The sequence below is a fragment of the Triticum aestivum genome, chromosome 1A (assembly GCF_018294505.1).
Source record: "Triticum aestivum cultivar Chinese Spring chromosome 1A, IWGSC CS RefSeq v2.1, whole genome shotgun sequence".
Lineage (NCBI taxonomy): Eukaryota > Viridiplantae > Streptophyta > Magnoliopsida > Poales > Poaceae > Triticum > Triticum aestivum.
Window position 1 is genome coordinate 49,923,543 of NC_057794.1, and position 13,684 is coordinate 49,937,226.

The 13,684-nt window shown below is 44.7% G+C and overlaps 1 long non-coding RNA gene across 3 annotated transcripts; it reads right to left on the reverse strand.

Moving 5' to 3' along the window:
* Positions 1-8,760: 8,760 nt before the first annotated feature.
* LOC123189069 (uncharacterized) lies at positions 8,761-13,033 on the reverse strand. Of its 3 annotated transcripts, none has more exons than XR_006495560.1 (2): positions 10,936-13,033; positions 8,761-9,139 (listed from the first exon to the last, which is right to left on the reverse strand). It is a non-coding gene; the product is annotated as an uncharacterized lncRNA (long non-coding RNA). The 3 variants fall into 3 exon arrangements; XR_006495563.1 differs by having other exon boundaries at positions 8,761-10,279; XR_006495562.1 differs by having other exon boundaries at positions 10,080-13,033.
* Between the last annotated feature and the right edge of the window lie 651 nt (positions 13,034-13,684).

Consider the following 13,684-nt stretch of genomic DNA (forward strand, 5'->3'; position numbering starts at 1 on the left):
TCCCTCTCTAAGAGGGAATTTTTCTAGGTTTGATAAGTACAGTGAACTTTGGTCATATTGCTATAGGTAGTGAAGCTAAACTAATGCTTTGCCTAGCTAACTAAACTAAACTTATTACTTGATCTAAGGTTGTGAAACATAGCAACCATATTTTATGTTTTGGCATGTGGCAGCCATTCCTGGTATCTCCATTGCATTTTCCTATGGGCCAACCAGTTGGTAACCATCAGGGCTCATTTTGTGGCAACCATATTTTTTTGTTTTTTGGTGGCTTTTGTTCATGGACTGCAATAATGTAAGTTGCAGCGCAGGGCTAATTTTGTTAGTACATGAAGTTTACTTGCATTGTCCATGACAGTGACATAACTAGTGGTTGTGTGGTCCTAGATTGGCCAAAGACAAGTGTGGATGATCATGCTGCTTTGATTATGACTGCTCTGTTGCTACCACGACAGCGATAAATTTTGTTGTTGATTCATTTCCTGATTGCGAGTGGCCTATGTTTTGCCGGAAATGTTGATTCATTTCCATTCCGACAAATTTCAGGTGCTCTATATGTGCACTTTCTAGCAAAGGTCATGCCGAAATTTTCCGTGAATTTCGGCATGACTTGTGCTAGAAAGTTGGACATATCTAGTGCTCGAGATTTGTCGTGACAGGAATGAAACGACATTTCCGGCAAAACAAAGGTCACTTTTTTTCATTATTCACTTTATTATATAAAGCTTGACAATTAAACGACTACGACATTGAACCCTAGGAAACATGACCGACACTGATGAGGCCGGAGGTTCTTAGTCCCAATTAGTTCGAGCACACGCCTACCTAGACTTTCTGGTGGATCAGGAGAGACAGCAAGATGGGTGTTAGGACCCCCTTGTCATGACGGATGACGACGGTGGTGGCACCGACGCCGACACTAATGCCACCAATGACACAACACTGAGACTGGCGCTGATGATGTTCCTAACTACAACACGAAAGGTGGGACCTCCCAAGCCAGTGAGCGAAAGAAGGAAAAGAGGACACGACACCCAAATGAGCTCGGCACCAGAAGACTGGTGGTCACGGTAGTGCACCCTGGCGAGTTCGAGCCAATAGAGCCGCGGGAAGTGGCAGCGTGTTACAGCAACCAACTAGCATGCATCCTACAGGATACAGCTAACATCAACACCACGAAAATATGGAAGAATGAAAATTTGAAGAAGCTGCTCCTAACTAGGTTGCACGCAAGATTCCAGTTCCCCGGTCGGAATGACGATGTCGACCCATGGGATGATGATGCCATGAAAAAAATCAACAACAAAGCCCTAGGGAAGTTCAGCAACGCATTGGGCGCTTGGAAAACTAGGGTGAAAAGGGTGATTCAAGTAGACCATGAAACCTACGCCGAGATTGTTGCAGAAAATCCAAAAATTACGATAGAGGTCTTTGAAAAGTTCAAGGAGAGTTGTAATGAATAAGCTGCCAAGGCCAGGTCGAAGAGAGGCAAGCAGCTGCAGGCAAAGAACATGGGGAACCACCACCTTGGAAGTCGTGGTTACACGGGAAAGAGGCCCGTGTGGCCTAAGGAGGATGCAGAACGTGAACGGCAGGGGATCCCAGACCCATTGGCTGAGTTCACCGACCAACAAGAGCACGACTTCATCAGGGCCCGATTCTCTTGGGACCCCAAAAAAAGATTTTCTTCACCGACGGCTCGACTAAGAAATTCATGAGAATACTGGTAATTATCCTTTTACCACCTTACATATTAGCTTATAATCAATGAAGTCTACTACATTCTAGTCGCATCCGTAAATGATTCACGATCCATTTTGCGGAGAGAGCAACACAAGCTTGCGACCGAAAGCGACTCGTCGACTCAGTCGTCGGTGAAGTACAAGTGGGACACTCCTTTCAACCGGGACATGAACATAATGATGGGACACCTGCCCAGCCAGCAGCCGCAATATGGACGTGTGCATGGCGTCGGGGATGGCGCCACATGGAAGTACTATTATAGCGAGGACCCCGAGGCCAAAAGACAGAGAAAGAAGTTCAGTCAAGTGACTATCGACGAGAAGGTGGCGCAGGCGATTGAGAAAGCAAAAGCTGAGACCAAAGCTGAGATAATCGCTGCATGTAGAGATGATATGGTGGCTGCCTTTACAAGCTTGATTCCCACAGTGGTCACATGGGTGCAACAAAATCCAAACGCACCACCAAGTGATTTTCCCATGCCCAGCTTCACCGGGAGCAACTCAATGAACACCGCACCCATACCCATACCTAGTATGGCAACCGCACCCGCACCTCCTCCAACACCTGCTCCTGCATCCAGCTCTCACAGCAGCCCTAGCTCCGTCTCTGGCTTGAATGTTGGGCCGTCGACATCGGCTGAGCTCGACGCCCTCACGGTAAATATGCATTGCACCTTCATCAACTCAACTAATTAATTAATCTTCAGTTGCCATTCTTTTTGGATCTCTGACGCGGCACGTATATGTCTTTGTAGGCCGACTCCCTCCATGCACCCTCCTTTACCACATGAAGGGCGGGTTGGTGGATGTGGGGAAGGCTACTATAGTCAAGCCTAAGGATTGATTGTTTCACCGTCAGCAGATGCCTGATAACGCTTTAAGGGTCTTTGTGGCGAGTGTGAAAGCGGGCTACGAGGGTTTCCCTCGTCCGATACAAACCGATGGAGAGGATGACGAGACCCCGACGCAGCTTGGCCAATGCAAAAATTAGCCGATCCTGTGGCCGAAAAATCTTGTTCGTGTCGAGGTGGCCGGGAGCACACCAACGGGACCTCAGGAAGGTATGACCACAACACCACCTACACAAGTACAACCATCATCGGTGCTACTTGCTGAGATCGAGAGACATGAGGAAGGAGGGCCAACCGTTCCGGCAGATGATGCCATCTGCCCCATGGAAGAGGATATGGATCATGACATGGAGGAGGCCGATGACCTAACTAGTATTTCAATACTACCTTTGACAACAAAGTAACAATGAGTCAACCATATGAATATGAGATGCATGTACCAAAGCCGGAACGTCCTCGGGAGTGTAATAAGTCTTTGTTCATGCAATCCTCGCAGGACACGCCTCCAGATGCCGGCTCCACCCAAGCTCAACTAATTAGCTAGAGTCGTCCAATGTTGAGCCCGACAACACTAGGGATGGTGCTCAGGGAGGGTCTGACAGACCCACCAGCACCTGAGCCCACCAAGAAGAAGCAGAGGAAGAGACCGGCGGCGAGAAAATCCAATGAAGCTGGCAATGTTGGTTCTAGCAGCCAGCCGCCTTCGACCAAGGTTGGCCGTGTACCGATGAAACATGCACCATTAATCCATGTCGCGGGAGAGCCAATGGTACCGGTGAATGCACTAGCTGCCATAGCAGGGGATCTTAGGAGACACCACGACCATGTGCTTTCGACAGAGAGAAGCCTCCTCGCCTCGGATGATCCAGGATACCCACTTTATACGGTTCATGTGCCGAGTAGTTGCAAGATGTATGTCCACACATGCCCCGCGGACCTCTTCTTCCTGAGGTTTGATTACATCTTCCAGATGTTTCAAATGAGAACACTCGATTTTACGTTCGTTCGCCTGTATGTGCTGCACATGAACTACATCGTCAGGAGAGAGCAAGTCACCGGTCTTGCGGCCGCGGACCCATACTACATGCATGAGGGCTTCTTGTCAATCAACGACGCCAACCGTCAATATGCGAGTCAGTACATCGAAGAATTCTTGGTCAGCAATAAGGACAAAGAAATGACTCTCCTACCTTATCATCCCAGGTATAAGTCATCCGCGGATAGCACTATAACACATATGTGCATTTCAATAGTTACTTTGCACGCATGGAGGCTAACTTGATCGTGTATTTTGCGCAGCAGGGGGTGTCGTGCCATTCTCATCGTTCTTTACCCGCGTTACTCCCGCGCTCTATATTTGGACCCGTCGAAGAACATACAGAAGAAAGATTACACACACATAAAGTATGTTCTGGACAAAGCTATGCTGGGCTTCAGCATGCGGGGTGGCTACATCCAATGCAAAAAAAAACAAATAAGGCCGGGCTTTGTTTCGGCCACAAGACTAACTTCTGTTGCATCCAGCAACCGGCAAGAAGTGAGAATGATGGATTCTATGTCATCCATAGAATGATGGAGTACAGAAGGGATGTGCAATCATTTTGCATGAAATCTTCATCTGATACCCATATCCAGAGATGGGCCGAAGCCTTTGGAGCCATGCCGGATAGTCAACTTCAAAATGATTTCTACCGGATCCAGCAAGAAATTGCGTCCATCATCATGAAAGATGTCCTCGGAGAGAATGGGATGTTCTATGGTGGCCCAATATCGCGAGCTGACGTCCGAACCCGCATTGCCCTACAGCGTCAGGACATGACGCCTTTCACTAAGCTTGGCTCCACCCTTCTGGATATGGACAGATGGGAAGAGTGCACAGCTTAAAAAAAATTGTCTATTTAGTTACTTGTTACTTTCTGTACGATGAAACTCCGAATCTCTCAGTACAACGAAACTATTAGATGTATGGTGTTGCGCTCTAGTTAATTACTTTCGGTATGATGAAATTTGTTAACTATGTTTACTATATATGTTGCTTCTATTTCATAACTGTTTCGTTGAATTCGCTTCATGATATATATATATATATATATATATATATATATATATATATATATATATATATATGTGCACCTCTGGCAGGTATATAGATCAACGATGGCGAGGAAGTGGTATGCCGTGTATGTAGGGCATGTTCCGGGTGTGTATGATGAGTGGCCAGAGTGTCAGGCCCAAGTCTCTGGCTTCTCCGGCGGAAGCCAGAAAGGGTTTGATAGCAGAGCGAAAGCCGAAGCTAGTTACTTGTGATTCATAGCACAACAGGGGATTCAGAACCAGCGCCGCTGCAAAAACTACTACATAATACCTCTTTTGATCATCGTGATCGCTCTTATCTCATATGTCATAGTTTAGGTAGATGATGAAACATGCGTCTACGGTGACAAAAGAGACATGTGATCATTAACTTGTATCGCTATTTCGAGATGATGATGAGATCGACATCATTTGTGTTGAGACTATGTTGATATGATGAGACTATGTTGTACCACTTCGATGATGATGATGAGACATTCCTTTTTCATATAGTTTCAGTGTATGTGTATGTTGTAATTGTATAAAACCTGTAAAAATACGAATACAACAACATAAAAAAGAAAATACTAGCAGTAGCGTGGGGTATTGGAGTAGTAGCAGCGCTGCTTACCAGTAGCCTTGGTTGTAGGGGCACGCTACTAGTATTAGTAGTAGCGATGGACAGAGGTGCGCTACTAATAGATATAGATAGCAGTAGCGCTGGTTCAAACAAGCGCTACTGCTAAAAAATAGCTGTAGCGCCGTAGCAGTAGCGCGCCTGCCCGCGCTACTAATAGCCAAAGACCCAGCGCTACTGGTAAGGGTTTTCCTACTAGTGGAAGTATCTCCATGACCTCTCGGTAATGCACATAACTATAAGCCTTGCAAGCAATGTGACTAATGAGTTAGTTATGGGATGTTGCATTATGGAACGAGTAAAGAGACTTGCCGGTAACGAGATTGAACTAGGTATTGAGATACCGACGATCGAATCTCGGGCAAGTAACATACCGATGACAAAGGGAACAACGATGTTGTTATGTGGTTTGACCGATAAAGATATTCGTAGAATATGTAGGAACCAATATGAGCATCCAGGTTCTGCTATTGGTTATTGACAGGAGACATGTCTCAGCCATGTCTACATAGTTCTCGAACCCGTAGGGTCGGCACGCTTAACCTTCGGTGACGATCGGTATTATGAGTTTATGTGTTTTGATGTACCGAAGGTACTTCAGAGTCCCATATATGATCACAGACATGACGAGGAGTCTCGGAATGATCGAGACATAAAGATTGATATATTGGAAGGCTCTATTTGGACATCGGAATGGTTCCGGGTGAGTTCGGGCATTTACCGGAACCCCCGGGGAGTATATGGGCCTTAATGGGCCTTAGTGGGAGAGAAGAGAAGGCAGCCTAGGAGCGGGCGCCCCCCAAGCCCAATTTGAATTGGGTGAGGGGGCCGCCCCCCCCCCCCCACCCACCCTTTCCTTTCTCCTTCCCCTCTTCCTTCTATTCCTAGTGGGACTAGGAAAAGGGGGAGTACTACTCCTACTAGGAGGAGGACTCCTCCCCCCTTGGCGCGCCTAGAGAGGGCCGGCCGGCCTCCCTCTTCCTCCTTTATATACATGGGGAGGGGGCACCCTAGAACACATAAGTTGATCTCTTAGCCGTGTGTGGTGCCCCCGTCCACAGATTTCCACCTTGGTCATATCGTTGTAGTGCTTAGGCGAAGCTCTGCGTTGGTAACTTCATCATCACCGTCATCACGCCATCCTGCTGACGAAGCTCTCCCTCGACACTCAGCTGGATCTAGAGTTCATGGGACGTCACCAAGCTGAAAGTGTGCAGATCGCGGAGGTGTCGTACCTTCGGTGCTAGGATCGGTCGGATCATGAAGACGTATGACTACATCAACCGCGTTGTCATAACGCTTCCTCTTACGGTCTACGAGGGTACGTGGACAACACTCTCCCCTCTCGTTGCTATGCATCACCTAGATGGATCTTGCGTGTGCGTAGGAATTTTTTTGAAATTACTGCGTTCCCCAACAGTGGCATCCGAGCCAGGTCTACGTGTAGATGTTATATGCACGAGTAGAACACAAAGGAGTTGTGGGCATGGGTATACACATATTGCTTGCCGTCATTAGTTGATTCTTGATTCAGCGGTATTGTTGGATGAAGCGGCTCAGACCGACATTACGCGTACGCTTACGCGAGACTGGTTCTACCGACGTGCTTCGCACACAGGTGGCTAGTGGGTATCAGTTTCTCCAACTTTAGTTGAATCGGATTCAATGAACATGGTTCTTTCTGAAGATCAAAAAGCAATCACTATACCGCATTGTGGTTTTTTATGCGTAGGTAAGAACGGTTCTTGCTCAGCCCGTAGCAGCCACGTAAAACTTGCAACAACAAAGTAGAGGACGTCTAACTTGTTTTTGTAGGGCATGTTGTGATGTGATATGGTCAAGACATGATGCTAAATTTTGTTGTATGAGATGATCATGTTTTGTAACAGAGTTATCGGCAACTAGCAGGAGCCATATGGTTGTCACTTTATTGTATGAAATGCAATCGTCATGTAGTTGTTTTACTTTATCACTAAGCGGTAGCGATAGTCGTAGAAGCAATAGTTGGCGAGACGACAACGATGCTTCGATGGAGATCAAGGTGTCAAGCCGGTGACGATGGTGATCATGATGATGCTTTGGAGATACAGATCAAAGGCACAAGATGATGATGGCCATATCATATCACTTATATTAATTGCATGTCATGTTTATCCTTTATACATCTTATTTTGCTTAGTACAGCGGTAGCATTATAAGATGACCTCTCACTAAATTTCAAGGTACAAGTGTTCTACCTGAGTATGCACCGTTGCTACAGTTCGTCGTGCCGAGACACCACGTGATGATCGGGTGTGATAAGCTCTACGTTCACATACAACGGGTGCAAGCCAGTTTTGCACACGCGGAATACTCGGGTTAAATTTGACGAGCCTAGCATATGCAGATATGGCCTCGGAACACTGAGACCGAAAGGTCGAGCGTGAATCATATAGTAGATATGATCAACATAGTGATGTTCACCATTGAAAACTACTCCATCTCACGTGATGATCGGACATGGTTTAGTTGATATGGATCACGTGATCACTTAGATGATTAGAGGGATGTCTATCTAAGTGGGAGTTCTTAAGTAATTTGATTAATTGAACTTTAATTTATCATGAACTTAGTACCTGATAGTATTTTGCATGTCTATGTTGTTGTAGATAAATGGTCCGTGTTGTTGTTCTATTGAATTTTAATGCGTTCCTAGAGAAAGCTAAGTTGAAAGATGATGGTAGCAATTACACGAACTAGGTCCATAACTTGAGGATTATCCTCATTGCTGCACAAAAGAATTACGCCTGGAAGCACCGCTAGGTGAAAAACCTGTTGCAGGAGCAACACCAGATGTTATAAACGACTGGCAGAGCAAAGTTGATGACTACTCGATAGTTCAATGTGCCATGCTTTATGGCTTAGAACCGGGACTTCAACGACGTTTTGAACGTCATGGAGCATATGAGATGTTCCAGGAGTTGAAGTTAATATTTCAAGCAAATGCCCGGATTGAGAGATATGAAGTCTCCAATAAGTTCTATACACTACACTACAACACTGATGTAAGGACAGAAAAACTGCCGAGAAAAAGCACTTTCAAGGGCAGATAAACTGCCAGGACAGTGTTTCCCCCGGCAGATAGAACCGCCACGAGAACGGCTGCCGAGGATAACTTCTCCCGGCATATAATTTTTTGCCGGCAGTTTCTTTGCCCTTGTCCGTCTATTTGCCGGCAGTTTGTTTTCTCCCGACAGATTGGTCAAAGTACATGAGACATCAATTACCGGCAGTCCAACTGCCTGCAGAAGCTCGTTTACCCGGCAATTTTTATGCCGGCACATAGATTTCACTACCAAATAGTTATAGGCATACCTAATGTAATATTCATTCATTATGTTCAAACAATCAGTACATATTACACAATTTATACATAGGCTTCACTCAAAGTAACATGTCTCATCCATACACTTCAATCAAAGTAACATGTCTCATCCATACACTTCAATCAAAGTAACATGTCTCATTCATACACTTCACTCCTAAACCTTAAAGTCAATTCGATAAATTAACATAACAACCATATATATATAAGCAGGTTGTGCCACAAAAGGTACAACACATATATGTTTCTACATGTGTGCCACAAAAGAACATATGTTTCTGGGGTGCCACACAACCAAAATGAGCATATTGTGGCCTAACAACCGGCAAAATGAGCAGAGCAAGTGTATAGGTTCCACAAACAAAGCATAATCACTCTTCCATATCTTCAGCAGCTTAAAGATCTTCTGAATCTCCCAAATCTTCAGCAGCTTGAAGATCTTCGAAACCCCCATCAACTTCTGTAGGGAAACCTGCAACAAATAAGAAACTCAAAATGGAGCTCTCGTTTCAGATTTTAAATTAGCACATTAAAGATTTTGACATGCTGCAGTTTAACTCGGCATAAATAGAACTCTTCTAAATGTGCATCACTTCATCATCACTGCAAGCAATGTTACATCATTAGATCAAGCAGGAATTGTTTGAAATACACATACAATATCTTCATGTGCAAATAAGGAAAACAGGAACCTGTACAATTGACTTGCAAAAGCAATGACTAAAACTGAGTTAAACATGTATAGCATCATCTCTGGAGTTAATTCAGTACTCTGAGTTCGAATCAATTTTTTTTTGCACTGAGTTAAACTCTACAAATAGGCAACACTCTATACAGTACTATTTTGAACAAATAGTCAAAGCTGTGTACAAATAGGCAAAACTCTGTACTATACACAATACGGTAGTGCAAGTAGGCAAAACTCTGTACTATACAGAGTACAACAGTACAAATAGGCAAAACTCTGTGCAAATAGGCAGGGGCAGGCCCACATCAATTTTAAAAACTACGTATATATAGTGTATATCATATGTATATAGAAGAAAAAACTAATGAAATAACCGTTGGTTACTGAGTTCTCTCTGTATCTCATGCATCTTAGCTTGTGTTTAATAGAATTCATTGAAGAGAATACCCTCTAACAGTGTAGCAAGCCAAAACTAATACTGGGATCAGTTTTATACGCCATAACAAGGCTGAAATTATGTACTGTACATAGTAGAGTTTAACACTGAGTTCTAGCTCGAAGCCAAAAATCTGTCATGTGCAAATAGGCAAAACATGCTCAGTTCAAATCTTTCTTTTTCTTGCACTGAGATAAACATTTGTACAGAGTCTCCACGAATGACAAGGTAATGCAGCACTGTACGCATATACTGTGGGGTGAAAGGAAGCATCCAGGAACCGATTACTTGCGCCGACGGAACAGGTCAAGATTGCTGCTCTTGCCCACCTGCTCGGAAGTCGCTGGCAGCCGCCAAGCCACCCCGCCTCTCAGGTCAGGTCACTTCCCAAATTTATGAATTTCTTTACCCCATCAATATATGCTTGTGTACTTCTAGCTTTATCCATCCTACTCTTGTCAATTTTTGACCAGTTTCACTAAAATTGCCTAACATGCGACAGAAAGTATACTTCTATTAAGGAAAAATGTAGTAACAAAATGCATATCACCCGTATCTAGTACAGGCAACAAGAAATACAATATGGAGAAGGAATGCCATCACACAACAGAATATAATGAACTGAAACATGTCATTTCAGAAAATACAAAAACCAAAATAGCAGTAAGAATGTCATCATCTATACCATAAAAGCACAGCACCTGTTCTGTACACATATCATATTTCGCACAACACAAACAAAGATGGTTCTACTTTGGGGCATCAACTAAACAACTTAGTCAGGTGGACTAAACAAGTGGACTGAAGACTTAAAATGATTAGCTTTCTTCTCAAATTAAAATGAACTCCATAGCTCAACTCAACAACTTAGTCAGGTGTCAGCGAATCTAATTAAGCTATGCACTTATTAATCAACAATGGTCCTTGTCCTCCGATCTGAAGGGCTACTAACAGTACTAGTGTTCATCTATGTTTATTTTTTAGTTCCATTTTTAGAACCATTTCAGGACTATTACACTTTTACACATTTCGTAGCAGCACAAGCTAACAACTATATTAGATATTCCAAATTGCTGGCCTGCTCTTTTGGTGATGACAGTAGAACTAGCTCGGAAGAAAAAAGGCACAAAATATGAAATCTCACCTAACAAATAAAGGGGAAAAGGAGGCAGCGCTATTGATCCAGGGGAAGAACGTTCCGGAGGGTAGATGCTCTGTTGCTTCATTGCAGAGGACGTGGAGGATGTGGACCCGCAGGTTGGTGCTCGGTGAAGCTTGCCGGGAGGAGGCCTGCTCGGAGAGTACGCTAGCTCGCGATGAGGGAAGGCGTTCCACGGAGGATGGTGGTCGCCGGTGGAGTCGTTCGGCCAAAACTGTGTGCTAGCATGATAATAGGTGTCTGTATGTTTAGACAGTTCAATTCCAAAACTGGGATGCGTCTAACATGATTCAAAACCATACAATAAATGAGTGAATTAAAAACACGTGTTTGTGTTGATGCCTTCATGGCCATCAAATATAACTGTGTTACTATGTCGTAAAAAAAAGTTGAATTTCACCGGAAGAGCTTGATTAGAGCTTACATGCACACAGTTTCACTTCCAATATGACACATCCTTTCACAATTCAATTTCAAGAGGAGTTGTAGCTATAAGGTGTCACAATTGCAGTCCCGCTGAATATAAACCTTATTGCTGCTTTCAAAGCAAGTAGCTTTTGCCAGCATATTTTCAGACTTCCAGTGTGTATATATGTATAGCAAGATTAAAAAGCAATCAAAGGTGCGGCAATGGCAGTCCCATTGAATATAAATGGTATTGCTGCTTTCAAAGAAAGTAGCTTTTACTAGCATGTCTTTAGACTTTCAGTGTGTATATATCAATAGCAAGATTACTATGGCTGGTTATAGTTTCATGAATGTTGATCCTTCTAGTACATTCAGGTTGTATAGAAAATAGTAAATACAACCAATTCTCACACATGAGGTGCTTCCTTTTTAAAAGAGCCCCAAGTTAAGAGGAAAAATATAGATGCATCAGTAACAAAATTATGCAAAGAGAAGCTTCCACACATGTATATGTTTAATCCCAAGTCCCACCATCAATCCATAAAAAGGATTTTCTGAAAGAAAATAGAACTGGCATAACTAAGGTAAAATTCACTTGTGTTCCTCTCAAATAAATCACTTGTTAACGAATGTGATGACTCTGTGTCTACAATCCTGTAGTTTCTAATTATTAGTGGTGAAAATCAGATTATATGTGTGAAGAGAAGCGTTACCACTCATGGAAATTTTGTGAGCAAGCTACTGTTTCTTTATTAGCTTGCAAGACTGTTGTTTCCTTCTTCTTTTTCCCTACGTATTCTACTCACTTCCTCTGCAGTGGCAAAACAGAGAATCATATGTATAATGTTAGATGATGAATATTTGCTAAGAAACAATGTGGCCAAATATAGGCACAAAAAAGCGAACTGTCAGCTCTCCAAGCTCACGAACAGACAAAAGTTCAGAGGCCATGGTGGCTGGCTGTCCATGGTAGCAGGAACAAAATCGACCAAACAATAAGTTGGGAATAACTCCCATCAAACAAAAAAGAATAACAGCCTCACCTCCTCTGAGCAGCTGACAAATTTGACAGAAACCAAAAAAGATCTGAAGGAAGGCCACCTGTATCGGGTTTCCACCATGATGGATCTGAGCAGCGTGGTGTGCCGGCATAGTGAAGAGCGGGCACAGCTCTTGCCGCTGGGTGGAGGAAGCAGTGGCGGGGATCCCTTCGGTCCTCGTCAGCGCCGAGCCGTGGAGGGCCGCGGAGAATAGGAGCGCGACAGCATGGTGGTGGCGCGACGACCCTGAGACAGCGGAGGAGCCAAGCAGCAACGGTTCCTCTAGCGCTTGTCATCGCCACGCTCGCAGGCCAATGGAGGAGGCTCGGACTTCTCCGCGGGGTCTGGTGCGGGAGAGGTGGGCGACATCGACGGATCGACCTCGACACACCGTCGGTGGTGTCGAAGGGAGGGAGCCGAGGATTCGACCTCGCACGACTATGGAAGGAGGCGACGTCGACCTCGACGCACCGGGCGCCATCGACACCGATGGGGGTCGTCGTCGGCGGTGGAGATCTAAGGCGGACGAGGACGGGGGCGGGGGCGGCGGCGTTGGTGTGGGAGAGGACAGTGTGGATGAGGGTTCGATTTGGGGAAGACCTTTGGGGCGGCGGCTATTTGGTGCAAACTTTTCGCGGGCCTCTCACGCGGTACGCGCGCAACTGGGCCAATTTCAGTCTCGCGCCCTACAGACACTCCGGCAGATAGTGGGCCATAGTTTAGTTGTGACGGCAGACATTGTGTCCTTACAAACAAAAATCGTTGCCGGCAGTTTGTGCGCCCTCGTTCATACACTTCTGCCGGCAGTTTATTGCCCTTAAGTACTTCTACCGGCAGTAACGACATCCCTGGCAGATAGTTTGTCCTTAACCCACTATTTATCCCGGCAGTTAACTGCCCTTAATTAAGTGTTGTGGTGTAGTGTATAGCTGCAAAATGGAGAAGAATAATTCTGTCAATGAACATATACTCAGAATGTCTGTGTACTACAACCACTTGACTCAGCTGGGAGTTAATCTTCCTGATGATAGTGTCATTGACAGAGTTCTTCAATCACTGCCACCAAGCTACAAGAGCTTCATGATGAACTATAATATGCAAGGGATGGATAAGATGATTCCCGAGCTCTTCGCAATGCTAAAGACTGCGGAGGTAGAAATCAAGAAAGAATATCAAGTGTTGATGGTCAACAAGATCACCAGTTTCAAGAAAAAGGGTAAAGGGAAGAAGAGGAACTTCAAGAAGAACGGCAAACAAATTGCTGCTCAAGTGAAGAAGCCCAAGTC